Raw genomic sequence first — 12,221 nt, 5'->3', positions numbered from 1 at the left:
TCTCACCGCATTGCTCCGGAGGGCCGGGGACCCGCTCCGGAGCACTTACCCAGAAAACCAGACAGCCGCCGCATAGAGACAGTGGGACCGGGTGTCCTGCCTGGCCGCACTCAAAAGACTTTGCTCCTTTTCGCGGAGATCAGCCACCAACTTACCTTCATCTGCACTGCTCCGGAGGGTCGGGGACCCGCTCCGGAGCATATACCCAACAGCTCAGACATCTGGGGGAGAAGATTGTGCGGCTGGGAGCCTTACCCGATTGCAACCAGGGACCCTCGAAGGTTAGTGCTGCCTATGAAGTAGGCTTCAGGGGGTGAGCGTCTGTGCTCTCCGATCGAGAGGGAGAGCCTGCTGAATTAGACAGAGCGGTGGCTGGGCCTATCTGTTGCGCACTTGTTTAGAAAAAGGCGCGAACACCCGCCATCTTGGGCCTTAGAATACCTATAACCACAGCTCCGTTTTAGTACGGGGCCTACCACGCAGAAGGGGTCTCTTGGGACTATTACCTAACCAATAACTACCTGATGTTCGCTTCCACTGGTAACTTATAGAGTGTTTTAAAGGAAGATATAGACGTGAACAAAAAAAGGCCCTTTGAAGCACAGACGTTATCCCCCTGTCTACATTAAGCTGGGACCCAGGCTATACCTACATAGACATTCAGTTCACCATAAGGCCTGCATTAGCTCTCCCTGAGAGAGAGCACAAATAAATCAGCTGGGGTATCAGCCTTAATGTCCTGTGTCTTTTTCATCTGAACCCACGCAGCTTGCCCACGCACACAAACTCTCAGTACAGGGAGCTGCTGATACTACTTAGGAAAAACTGATTGTGTCATTCTCCCAGGATCTCTACACAACCTCCTTACTGGCACAGACCAACATTTAACAAGCTGTAACTGTGACTCTACAGGTCTCTCCCCTCCCTTTCCCGCCGGCCCAGTTTGCCTGCGGGTCATACCCCTATACCTTCACCCACATCGTCCTGAGGGGACAAGCTCCCAGGGGAGAGACCAGACCAGAATACACGTTCCAGTGAAATCCACTTCAACTCTTGGGCCACAGAGCCCAGCTCTTAACCGGCCTAACCTCAATATATATGTGGCACCAGGACCTGTGTAAAAACAAAATGTGCTAACCTCCTCCACTGATGTCCTGGTCCCAGTCGGCCCTACAGCAGATTTCTTTATAGTACAAAGCAGTATTTCTCTTTCTCCACTATTTGCCTTCCATATCTCATGTCACTACAATTGCAAAAGTACAAGATGCCGCAATCCTTTAAAAGAAAACAAAACTCTCACAAAACCCCAAAAAGAACAGTGGCGGACCACTTCAGCCAACATACATCCAGACAACAATCAGGCTCGGAAGAGGATGCCTCAGACACGAGCAGTCTTAATGATGCTCGCATCAGAACAACTTTATCCCAGGCCACGAGCCATTTAAAGCACCAAGATGCAGATACTGATAACAACTTAATGGACTCTATTAGGTCGCTCCTGGCCTCACACCATGATTCTCTCTCCAAGAAGTTTGATAAGGGACATGCTGATCTAAAAAGGGACATTGCCCTTATAGGTGAAAGAACCGATGCGTTGGAACGCAAACAGGAAGATCTCAGGGTAGACCACGGCAACCTCTTAGATTACTCACAGAGTTTAGCAGAGCAGATCACTGACCTCGAGCTTAAACTAGCGGATCTTGAGGACAGGACTCGCCGCAACAATATCAGGGTGAAAGGTATCCCAGAAACTGTCCCCCCGCAGGAACTTGGAAAATTCCTCCACGACTTTTTTGTTGCAGTCCTTGGTGAAGAGAACGAGCAAGAGATGCTACTTGATAGAGCCCATAGAGCCCTGAGGCCGAGGACAGCTGAAGGTGATAAACCAAGAGATGTTGTCGCCCGCCTGCATTATTACACGTTTCGAGAGAAACTTCTGAGGGCCCTGGCGGGGGACAAATCACTCCCAGAGCAATATGCTGACATTCAGGTATTCCAGGATCTCTCTCCACACACTCTCCAGATCAGAAGACACTACCAACCCTACAGTAAAATCTTGAGAGACAAGGGCATTAAATACAGATGGGGGTTCCCTGTTAAACTCTACATCAACAAAGATGGACAGCAATATGCAGCATCCTCACCTCAACAGGCAAGGGAATTACTCCAAAGCTGGGGCCTACTGCCACAAGATCCTCCAATACCACCCCAAGCAGTTGTACCTGGTAGAGGCCTGAGAGCATCAGCCCCTGAGTGGGGCTCCCTTCCACAGAGACCCAGTAGTGACCAGAGAAATACTACAATATCTAAGACTAGAGACGCTCCCTCGTGAGATACTCCAATCTGGTCACTGCTCGGATGTACATATGACTATCTCCCCAATTGGGGCCTTACAATTGAGAGACTCTCTACTTCTACAGAGACTGACTCGTGTGTACCGAGGGTACACGAAGATTGGTGAGACTGCTAAGACATAATGGATGTCCTCTCTTTACATTGTTGTTACGTTACTCTTTGATTATCTCTCCTCCTCGTCTCCCCTCCTCCCCCTTTTTCGTTTCTCCTTCTCCCTCTTTACTATACCACTCTTCTCCTCTTCCTCCTTTTTTCCCCCCTCTCTTAACCTACTCCCTTGTACTTGTAACTATTTGTAAATTGTACTTAACTATTTTGCTCAGGTCAGTCAAGGTGTGTGTTCCCTGGAACTTATTATGTTTTAGCATCCTACTCAGAAGAGTATCGCTTACTGAGGCACATGCCCTAATCACATTGAATGGATATCCCTCGGCAGCAGAACACATTAACAACAACAGCCCTACATCCCCACCTCAGTCTGCCCACCTTCACTAGATTTGTTAATGCAGTACAAGGGAACTAACCCCCCACCCTATTATTACCCCAATGCTTTGATGCGTATCGTATAGAGGTGTGCTTGCCCTAGCCTTTTTGCTTAGTAGAATAACTAACCCGTAGCATGTGCAGAGCATAACCTTGCACCCCGCCTCAGGTAACTTACTCCCTAGAACTAAAATAGAATACACCTGTTTGAAGACCCTTGCCCCTCTAAACCATACTTGCCGGAGTAGCTGTTTTTTCCTCTTAAAAGAAAAGGCAGGAATTGAATCAAGGGAACACCCATATGGTATTCACCATCTGTTTCATAGCAGCCTAAGTCCCAGGACCTATTTAATCCCAAAACTGGCCCTTCTGGTTTGATGGTCATCATTATGTGATGTTATGTGATGTTCTTTGTACCTAGGTTGTTAATGTTTACCCTGTTCTTGTTTTTACTGTTAGTTATGTATGTACCTCAAGCTATATCAGAAGTATAAAAACCATTGTCTGTCTAGAGTCCTCAACCTGGTGACCATTTGGTCCCCACGTTGATGCCGTTACAACTGATTTATATATATATACCTCTCAGGGGTTTGATGGCTATCGTCAGGAGTCGCATATTTCCCTATTCCCATCTATGACCAATAACTCTAAGGTTGAGTACATTATTTATAGACACTCATAAGCCTCCCCAGTATTTGCCCCTTTGACTGTGTGGAGCTCATGCCGCATAAAATAACAGTCCCCTCCCTTAGGTACCTGATCCCTCAGGAATTAGATTACCTCCCAATTTGGGGATTGTCAGACTCCCATGTTCAACTAGCCCTATAGTATAGGATTGACACCCCTCCAAAGCCAAGCCCATGCGTACTGACGATGGCCATCTTCTATTGACTGTTTACATAAGATGTTGATGCTGTTTACTGTTGCTTTTCCTCTTCTGCACTTAGCTCTTTATTCTACCTCCTATGTACATAATAGTAGACTATTTGGGGCCAGCGACACCCTCTCCTACACGGGTACCCCGTATGCACTTAACCCCTCCTGAGGAGACGCTATAGATGGAGAAACTTACACATAGTCTAACGCACGAGTCTCCCGTTCTACTCTCTCCCTCAAACCTCATTTCTACAAAACTGAGATTAGACTCCCCGCACCTCAGTCTCTTTCTTAGCCTTATATCAGAGATAGTGACATTCACTCATTACAGTAACATAATACAAGACCCTCGCTTATAGCGAGAAAATTGCAATAGTGACCGGGGGCGTGGGCGAGGGGGGAGGGGAGCTTTACCCTGGCTCCCTCTCTCCCTTCCTCTCGCTCTCCCTATTCTTGCACGCTTTAAACTGACCGACTGGGGCCTAGCTATCTTTGCCGGCCTCTCCCCCCCCCCCATACCTATAGTTGTGCTCTCCAACTCTTAGTTGTGAGATCACTCATTGTGATAGTGTTTATATACACATCAATATTCGCTAGTAGCGTTTGACCATCAAGACGTCCTGTTTGTGGCCTGGAGCGCCCCAACCCCTGGCCCCCTCCTTTTTCCTACCCACATTCCCTTGTTCCCACTTATTAGAGACACCCACATTAAACCCTTCCCCCGTACCCGCGATTGAGGTCCTCATCGACTACGCAGGTAGCGCCCGCCCATACAATGGCTCCCGTTTTGGCTGCCACCCTGAACGCCCAGGGTCTTAACTCGCCTACCAAAAGGAGCCTTCTGTTTAATTACCTGTCCGCCCACAGAATACATTTAATGTTTTTGCAGGAGACTCACTGGGAAAGGGGATCTAGACAGCCCAGGAGTTCCCCTTTATACCCGATCTGTGAAATCGCCTCCTATACGGAAAAAAAGAGAGGAGTTGCCATACTGATCCACCGGGACGCTACTTGTACGATTGACCACATAGAACGAGACCCAGAGGGTAGGTTTCTTATCATGGTCTGTGTCTTGAATGGAGCCCTCTACACGCTGGCATCCATTTACGTCCCGAACACGGGACAGATCCCCTTTCTCCGAAAATTCCTACACAAGCTAGACTCAATCAAGAGAGGACATCTCTTGATGGGGGGCGATCTGAACCTGGTCTGGAACCCGGTGCTAGACAAGAAAAGGAACACAAGCCACCCAACAGACCGTAACCTAATTTCTCTATCGATGGCCTTCCGACGACTCATGTATCAATTTGGGCTGTTTGATGTATGGAGATGCCTAGCTCCGACTGAACTAGACTACACACACCATTCGGTGCCCCACAATTCATATTCTCGGCTTGATTATCTGCTATGTGACTCTTGGACACTCGACAACTTTGCTACATCAAAGATCAGGCCCTGTCCATGGTCGGACCATGATATGGTCAGTGCCCAACTCTTGGCCTTACAGTCCCTTGACTGTAGACCGTCTTGGAAACTCCCAGACCAGTGTCTCACAGAAACAGAGGTACCACTCTTACATGAAACCATTTTAGATTTCTTAACACACAATGATACTGGAGATACGAGTCTTGAAATAGTTTGGGCCGCCCTTAAGGCGTACCTGAGAGGCCATTTCATAAAGAAAAAGGCCCAGTGGAAGGAGGTCCATAAGATCCCCTTATCTAAATTATATACCGAACTAAGATCCCTGGAGATGGCCAATAAAAATGCCCCGGACCCTGCTCTTGCCACCCAGGTGGGTGCAATAGAGCTGAGATCAATAAACGAGAGCTTTTAAGAGTGCAAACCAACCTATTCAAATTAAAACAAGTATATTACAGCAAAGGGAACAAAGCCGATAGGCTCTTAGCTCGTAAACTACGTAACAGGGCGGTCGCCAGTAGGATCCCGGCCATCAATTCAGCTCGGGGCATGGTCTGCTCTCCTAAGGAGATTGGCCAGGCCTTCTCGGACTATTACGCTGCTCTTTACAGCCTAGACAGCGGTGCCAATGACCCACCGGCGAGCGGTAAGGAGTTGAGGCAATTCCTAACCAAGTTGCAATTACCACAGCTAAGTGAGGAGTCTGTGGCAGACCTTGATAGACCATTTACCTTGGAGGAGGTGAAAGCTGCCGTCCTGTCCCTTAAGCCTCATAAGGCTCCTGGTCCGGACGGTTTCTCCACCCTCTTTTACAGAACCTTTGTGTCTCTTATCTCTCCTCTTCTGCTCCGACTGTTTAATGATGTGGCTAAAAGAGGAAAGATGTTAGGAGAATTCCTGGAGGCTACTATCATGGCCATCCCTAAAGAAGGAAAAGACCCCAAGGAATGTGGGAGCTATAGACCTATTTCCCTCATCAACGTGGACATTAAGATATACTCTAAAGTTCTCGCGACGAGACTAGGGAAACACCTCCCCTCTATAATCCACTTAGACCAAGTTGGATTTGTCCAAGGCAGACAGGGCTCTGACAACACCCGTAGACTGCTGAACATCTTCGCTGAATCGCATGACATGGGCTTGCCCCTTCTCACCCTGTCATTAGATGCCGAAAAGGCCTTCGACAGGGTGAGATGGGAATATATGTTTGAGACTCTGAGAACATTTGGGGTCCCGCTCTCGTTCTGTGGGGCCGTAGCGGCCCTCTACACCCTCCCCACGGCTGTGGTCAAGGGGTTAGGCTTTTGCTCCCCTAAAATACACATACGAAATGGGACGAGGCAGGGATGCCCCCTGTCGCCACTCCTTTTTGCGATGGTCATGGAGCCACTGGCGGCAGCCATCAGACAGGACGCCCAAATTCAGGGTCTGCTGCTACATGATTCAGTCCAAAAGGTGGCGTTATTCGAGGATGATCTTACACTCTTCATCACAGAGCCGACCTTATCGCTCCCGCCGCTGATGGCACTTATCGAAAGATTCGGTATGCTCTCTAACTATAAAATAAATGTAACCAAGACGGAGGCGTTCCCGATACATTTGGACCATCTAGAACAGAGAACCTTGCGACAGCAATACTCTTTCAAATGGTCCACCAAAGGTATCCGACACCTAGGTGTCTTCTTGTCTTACGATAAGGAGATGGTTCTTCATGAGAACTACCACACTTTGTTGAAGACTGTAGACAAGCATCTGAGAGCAAAGAAATATGACGAACTCTCTTGGATGGGTAGAATTGCGGCTCTGAAGATGATGCTACTTCCCAAGCTGACATACATTATGAGATGTATTCCCCTCCCAGTCCCAGATAAACTACTGAAAAGCTTTCAGACCCTATTCAACAGATACGTCTGGAACAACAAGAAACCCAGAGTAGCGGCCGCAATCTTACAGTCCCCCCTAGATCAGGGAGGGCTGGGATTACCGAGTGTGAAGATGTACTATGAGGCGGCTATGATCTCTCATGTCTCTGCTTGGGGACGAGACCTCCCCCCCGCGAGATGGAGGGACCTGGAACAGGCTTCATTGCCCGCCTATATAGATCTGGCTGATTTGCTATGGTTTCCCCCGCATCTCGCCACCGCTTACACCATCTCTAATTCAATTGTTAGAGGATGCCAAATGCTATGGTATAAACTGCGACACCACATTCAGATCGCCCCCCATCCTTCTCCTATCCAACCTGTACTCCCCATACTACAGACCCTTCCCAATATGAGGCTGAACTTATGGCGGCAGGCCGGAATTTTGACAGTAGGTGATTTTTATGTAGCAGATCGGCTTCTAACACAAGAAGAGATGGTGACGAACTTTGAGATCCCGAGGCAACTGACATTTGAACTTTTAAGACTAAGATCTCTACTGAAAGCCTGGGGATTCCTGAGTGATGCCCCACGGCCTCTTACTGCTTGGGAAACACGATGGAAAACGGGCCTTCAGACCTATAAACCCCTTACGGCACATTATCGTTGCCTTTTGGTTCCCCCCGTAATTCCTAAGACGAGACATATGCTTTCCTGGGAGGTAGATCTGCAAAAGGTTTACTCACCTAAGAAATGGGCATTGGCTATTGCTACAACCAAGGCCGCCTTACATTGCACCACGATGTACGAACTCTACTTTAAAATGCTCAATAGGTGGCATCTGGTCCCGACCAGATTGCAAACCCTCTACCCTAATCACCCTCCAACCTGTTGGAGGAACTGTGGTGACATTGGCACCCCACTGCACACCTGGTGGACTTGTCCTAACCTAAAGTCACTCTGGGATAAGACCAGTAAGATCTGTGGTTTGATGGGTCTCCCAGAGATAAAAGACTCTGGAATGGCTCTCCTACACCTGGGTTTGGAGAAAATGCCTCCTCACCAGAGAACCCTTCTTATCTACATACTCACCGCAGTTAAAATGACAATTGCCAGGAACTGGAAAAAAGTGCACCCCCCAAAGTGGCAGAGTGTCTTGGAATACCTGAATTATGTCAAGTCCATGGAAGACTATGTCTACAGAATCCGGCGCAAGTCGGAAATTTTTTGTCTTGTTTGGGAACCCTGGGAAGCCTACCTGCAGAGTCTCAGACCTAAACCCTAGGACTTCCTGCCTCCCTAATACCACTGGCCGTTGATCCGGGTACGGGACGATCTGTTCACCCTCCTCCCCCCCCCCTCCCACTCGATGAGCCCCCCCTCCCCTCCCCCCCCTTACATTCTACCCTCTCCCCCCCCATTGGGGGTACTTTCGCCCACGACACTACAAAGATGATTGAAGCTTAATCTCACTTCTTTGGTGCGATGGCCCCCATTGGCCCTTGCTTCCGCTCCATTGCTTATACAGGAAATACCCACAGGATAACTAGCTCCTAGCGTAATTCCGCTTTTAAAAAAAAAAAAAAAAGAAAGCAGAATAAAAGGCGAGATAAACTCCTAAATCTTACTAAGCCATCTGATCACGATTCACCCAATCTGTGCACACTGCTATTCACTCCTCATTTCACCTTCCACTAAGTTATAGTTTGATCCTTCGGTCTTCTGGGAATGGAGACGAATGCCTTGTCTAATTATGCAATATTTATGTCATGTTGATGCCATGTGAGATATCTTTTTTTGTGATTGCTGTGTTTACCTTATATCTGTAATGTTTCAAAGAATTGTGATGACTTATGTTTACAATAAAAATCATTTAAAAAAAAAAAAAAATGTTCAGTTTATTTATTCCAACAGTTAAAAAGACTTCACAGATGAAAACATGCGAGCGTAACACCCCAGGCTTACGTGTTTCGGCTAGGAGCCGTAATCATAGGCTAAGGTGCTATGCTAAATTTACAGCTTAAAAAGAGAATACTAGAATCCTATAGGTTAAGACAAAATACGCCCCACATACACTGACCGATACGCGGCAAAGAGTAGATACAATTTATACAGGTTGTAAATATAACCTCTAAACAAAACAATGTAATTCTATTTACATACAAATTGAAGTATAGTATAAATTCATAGATAAGGAGATTAATAGGATAAAACGAATGAATAACAAAATAAAGAAATGAGCAAGATACATCAATACATTGCTCAGATAATATATACATGCCTAAATACTACAGATTAATACATTAGGGCCATTTGATACATTAGGTAGACAGAAAGAGCTACGGCACTAATAATATATGTAAGGAATATGTGATTACAGATATTTATACAGTGAAGTCATAAAAGGAAAATCATTAGTTTATATACTTGTATACTGAATATTTAATATAAGATATAAAGTAAAACATGATTCATTACCTATTGCTGCGATCACAGAACTATTGCATATATACCGGTATACAGAAGTGCTCTACAAATAACCGATAATAATAATAATAATAATAATAATCTCAATTGTAAACTTAAACTATAGTTTAATTTAGCATTCAATACGGTGGATCATGTGTATCTTCTAGATCCTGGTTTCTCAACAGCCGGGCTGTGGCCCAGTACCGGGCCATGAAAGCCCTGATGGTGGGCCCCGACCTGTCATGCCCCCACTGCACACTCTTACCCCACTGCACACCAGGGGCAGACTGATACCAATCAAGGCCACAGGGACACTGTCTCACACTGACCAAAATGTATTAAATTTTATGCAAATGAACATGGTAGCCTCCCTGCCCTGCCCCCAACAGGCCCCTCAACCTCCAAAGCCAGTACCTCCAACATTAAGGACCAGAGAAAGGGCACCCAACCCCCCGGGCCAGACCCCACACTCCATGGCCCTCACAGAGACAGACCCCCGCCAGGGCCCCCACTAAACCCACACTTTTTTTGCTTAGTTACTGATAGGGCAACTGAAAACTCCAGCTTAAGGAATGCACCAGGATCCATGGAGATGCCATATGTGGGCCCCCCTACTTGCCTGTCCCTTGGCCCAGGGCCTATTTGCCTGGCTGATCAGTCTGCCCCTGCTGCTCTATCTATATATATATATATATATATATATATATATATATATATATATATATAAAACAACCGGGCCCTGGACATGTCTAGCTAAAATTTACCGGGCCTTGAGGTCACTTTGGTTGAGAAACACTGCTCTAGATTACTATTTCATGTGTAATTAAAGCAGAGGCAGGTTTATGGGACAGTTCAATGCTCAGATTTTCGTGATAATTTAGAGTTGACCACTGCACACACCTATGCAGCGTGAGACAATGCTGCCAAAAAATGTTGGGTGATTAGTCTAATATTAATTCTAACTACTTATATTGTAGTTATCACAAGACATTAAAATATTCACTACCCACAGTTAATCATTATTCACTACGATTTCTGTATTATTAACCCAGGTAAATGACCATGGATTAACATTGACATCCTAGGTCATTTAAAGGGACAGTATATACTTTTTTACCTCATACCTTGCATTAATTAACACAACCAATTCTTTTAATGCTTTTAATGTGTTACCATTGTTTTAAAATTTCCTTAATAAAAGTTATATTTTAATTTGAACTCTGCATATTATGTTCTACTTGTTCAACTACTAGCCACAGGGAAAATGAATGCTTGAAGTTGTACATTCTTTTCAGTCTTGTACTGTTTCTGTAAATTTAGTATTTAGTACACAGCACCAACACCCAGTCAAACACTGATACAATGTACAGATATATTTTTCTGTACGTAAAACATAATATTAATTATAGGGTGTTTCCCCCTTATTATCGAGGTAGTGCCATTGGTTTCTTTTTCATAATAAATATATATATACTGTGTGTGTATGTATGTGTGTATATATATATTATACATGTTACAGGTATATAAATTGGAATATATATTTAAAAATACATAACATATTCTGCTGTGTACAGAACTTTGGAATGTGAAATATTTACAGTACATACATAGTTAAACACTTTATTAAATCTGAATATTTGATAAATATGCTTCTCTCTAATGACACGGTGAGTCCACGGATCATCTCTAATTACTTTTGGAAATATCTCTCCTGTCCAGCAAGAGGAGGCAAAGAGCACCACAGCAAAGCTGTTAAATATCACCTCCCTTCCCTCCAACCCCAGTCATTCTCTTTGCCTACATTAAGAGCAAGGAGGTGGTAAAGTTTAGGTGTCTGGAAGAAGATTCTTCAATCAAGATTTTATTGTTTTTCAGCAGTGCAAGTTTGGTGGCTTTTAAGCAATTGGAACAGGTGGGATATAATCCTCACTGCGCCTCCCAAGTAGTTATTGCTGCCCTAACTTGAAAGTCTGAGTAAAATTTCTCAGTCTTTGAGACCCATTTATCAAGCTCTGAATGGAGCTTGAGGGCCCATGTTTCTAGCGAGTCTTCAGACTTGCCAGAAATGCAAGTTATGGAGCAGCAGCCTAACGACCGCTGCTACATTACCTGCCCACCTGCTCTGATGAGGCGGACAGAGATCGCCACAATTCAACCCGATCGAGTACAATCTGGTTGATTGACACCCCCCTTCTGGCGGCCGATTGGCCGTGAGTCTGCAGGGGGCAGCGTTGCAACAGCAGCTCACAAGAGCTGCTGGTGCAATGCTGAATAAGGAGAGCGTATTGCTCTCCACATTCAGCGATGTCTGTCGGACCTGATCCGCACTGTCGGATCAGGTCTGACAGACCTTTGATAAATAGGCCTCTTTGTCTTTTTCCACAGGCCCATGTAAGGGAGAATGCCTCTCAAACCTAGTGAGCTGCCATGCTGCCTGGCAGATTACATGGGGTAAATTCTGATTTTATTTTTCTGAGCAGTGTGGGAGAAATATGCCACTTTAACACTTCACTTGGATGGGACACCAGAGACATTTCTCCTATTGAGATAAGGTGATAATGTAAGGAAGTATTTGCAGACACTGTGAGTGAGGACATAGGCTCAGTTATGTGTGGTGTGTTCTAATTTGCTCCCGGCGGCTTTACTTCAGAGTACAATTATGCCGGCCGGGAGGTTAGTTTTGATATGCCCACGATGGGTGGGGCTAGCTAAGATGGCAAGGTTTCTGTTGCGCGTCTTTTCTCCTTCACTTCC

This window comes from Bombina bombina, chromosome 1 (assembly GCF_027579735.1).
Source record: "Bombina bombina isolate aBomBom1 chromosome 1, aBomBom1.pri, whole genome shotgun sequence".
NCBI lineage: Eukaryota > Metazoa > Chordata > Amphibia > Anura > Bombinatoridae > Bombina > Bombina bombina.
The sequence above is the reverse complement of the archived record's forward strand: the minus strand, read 5'-3'. Positions refer to the sequence as shown.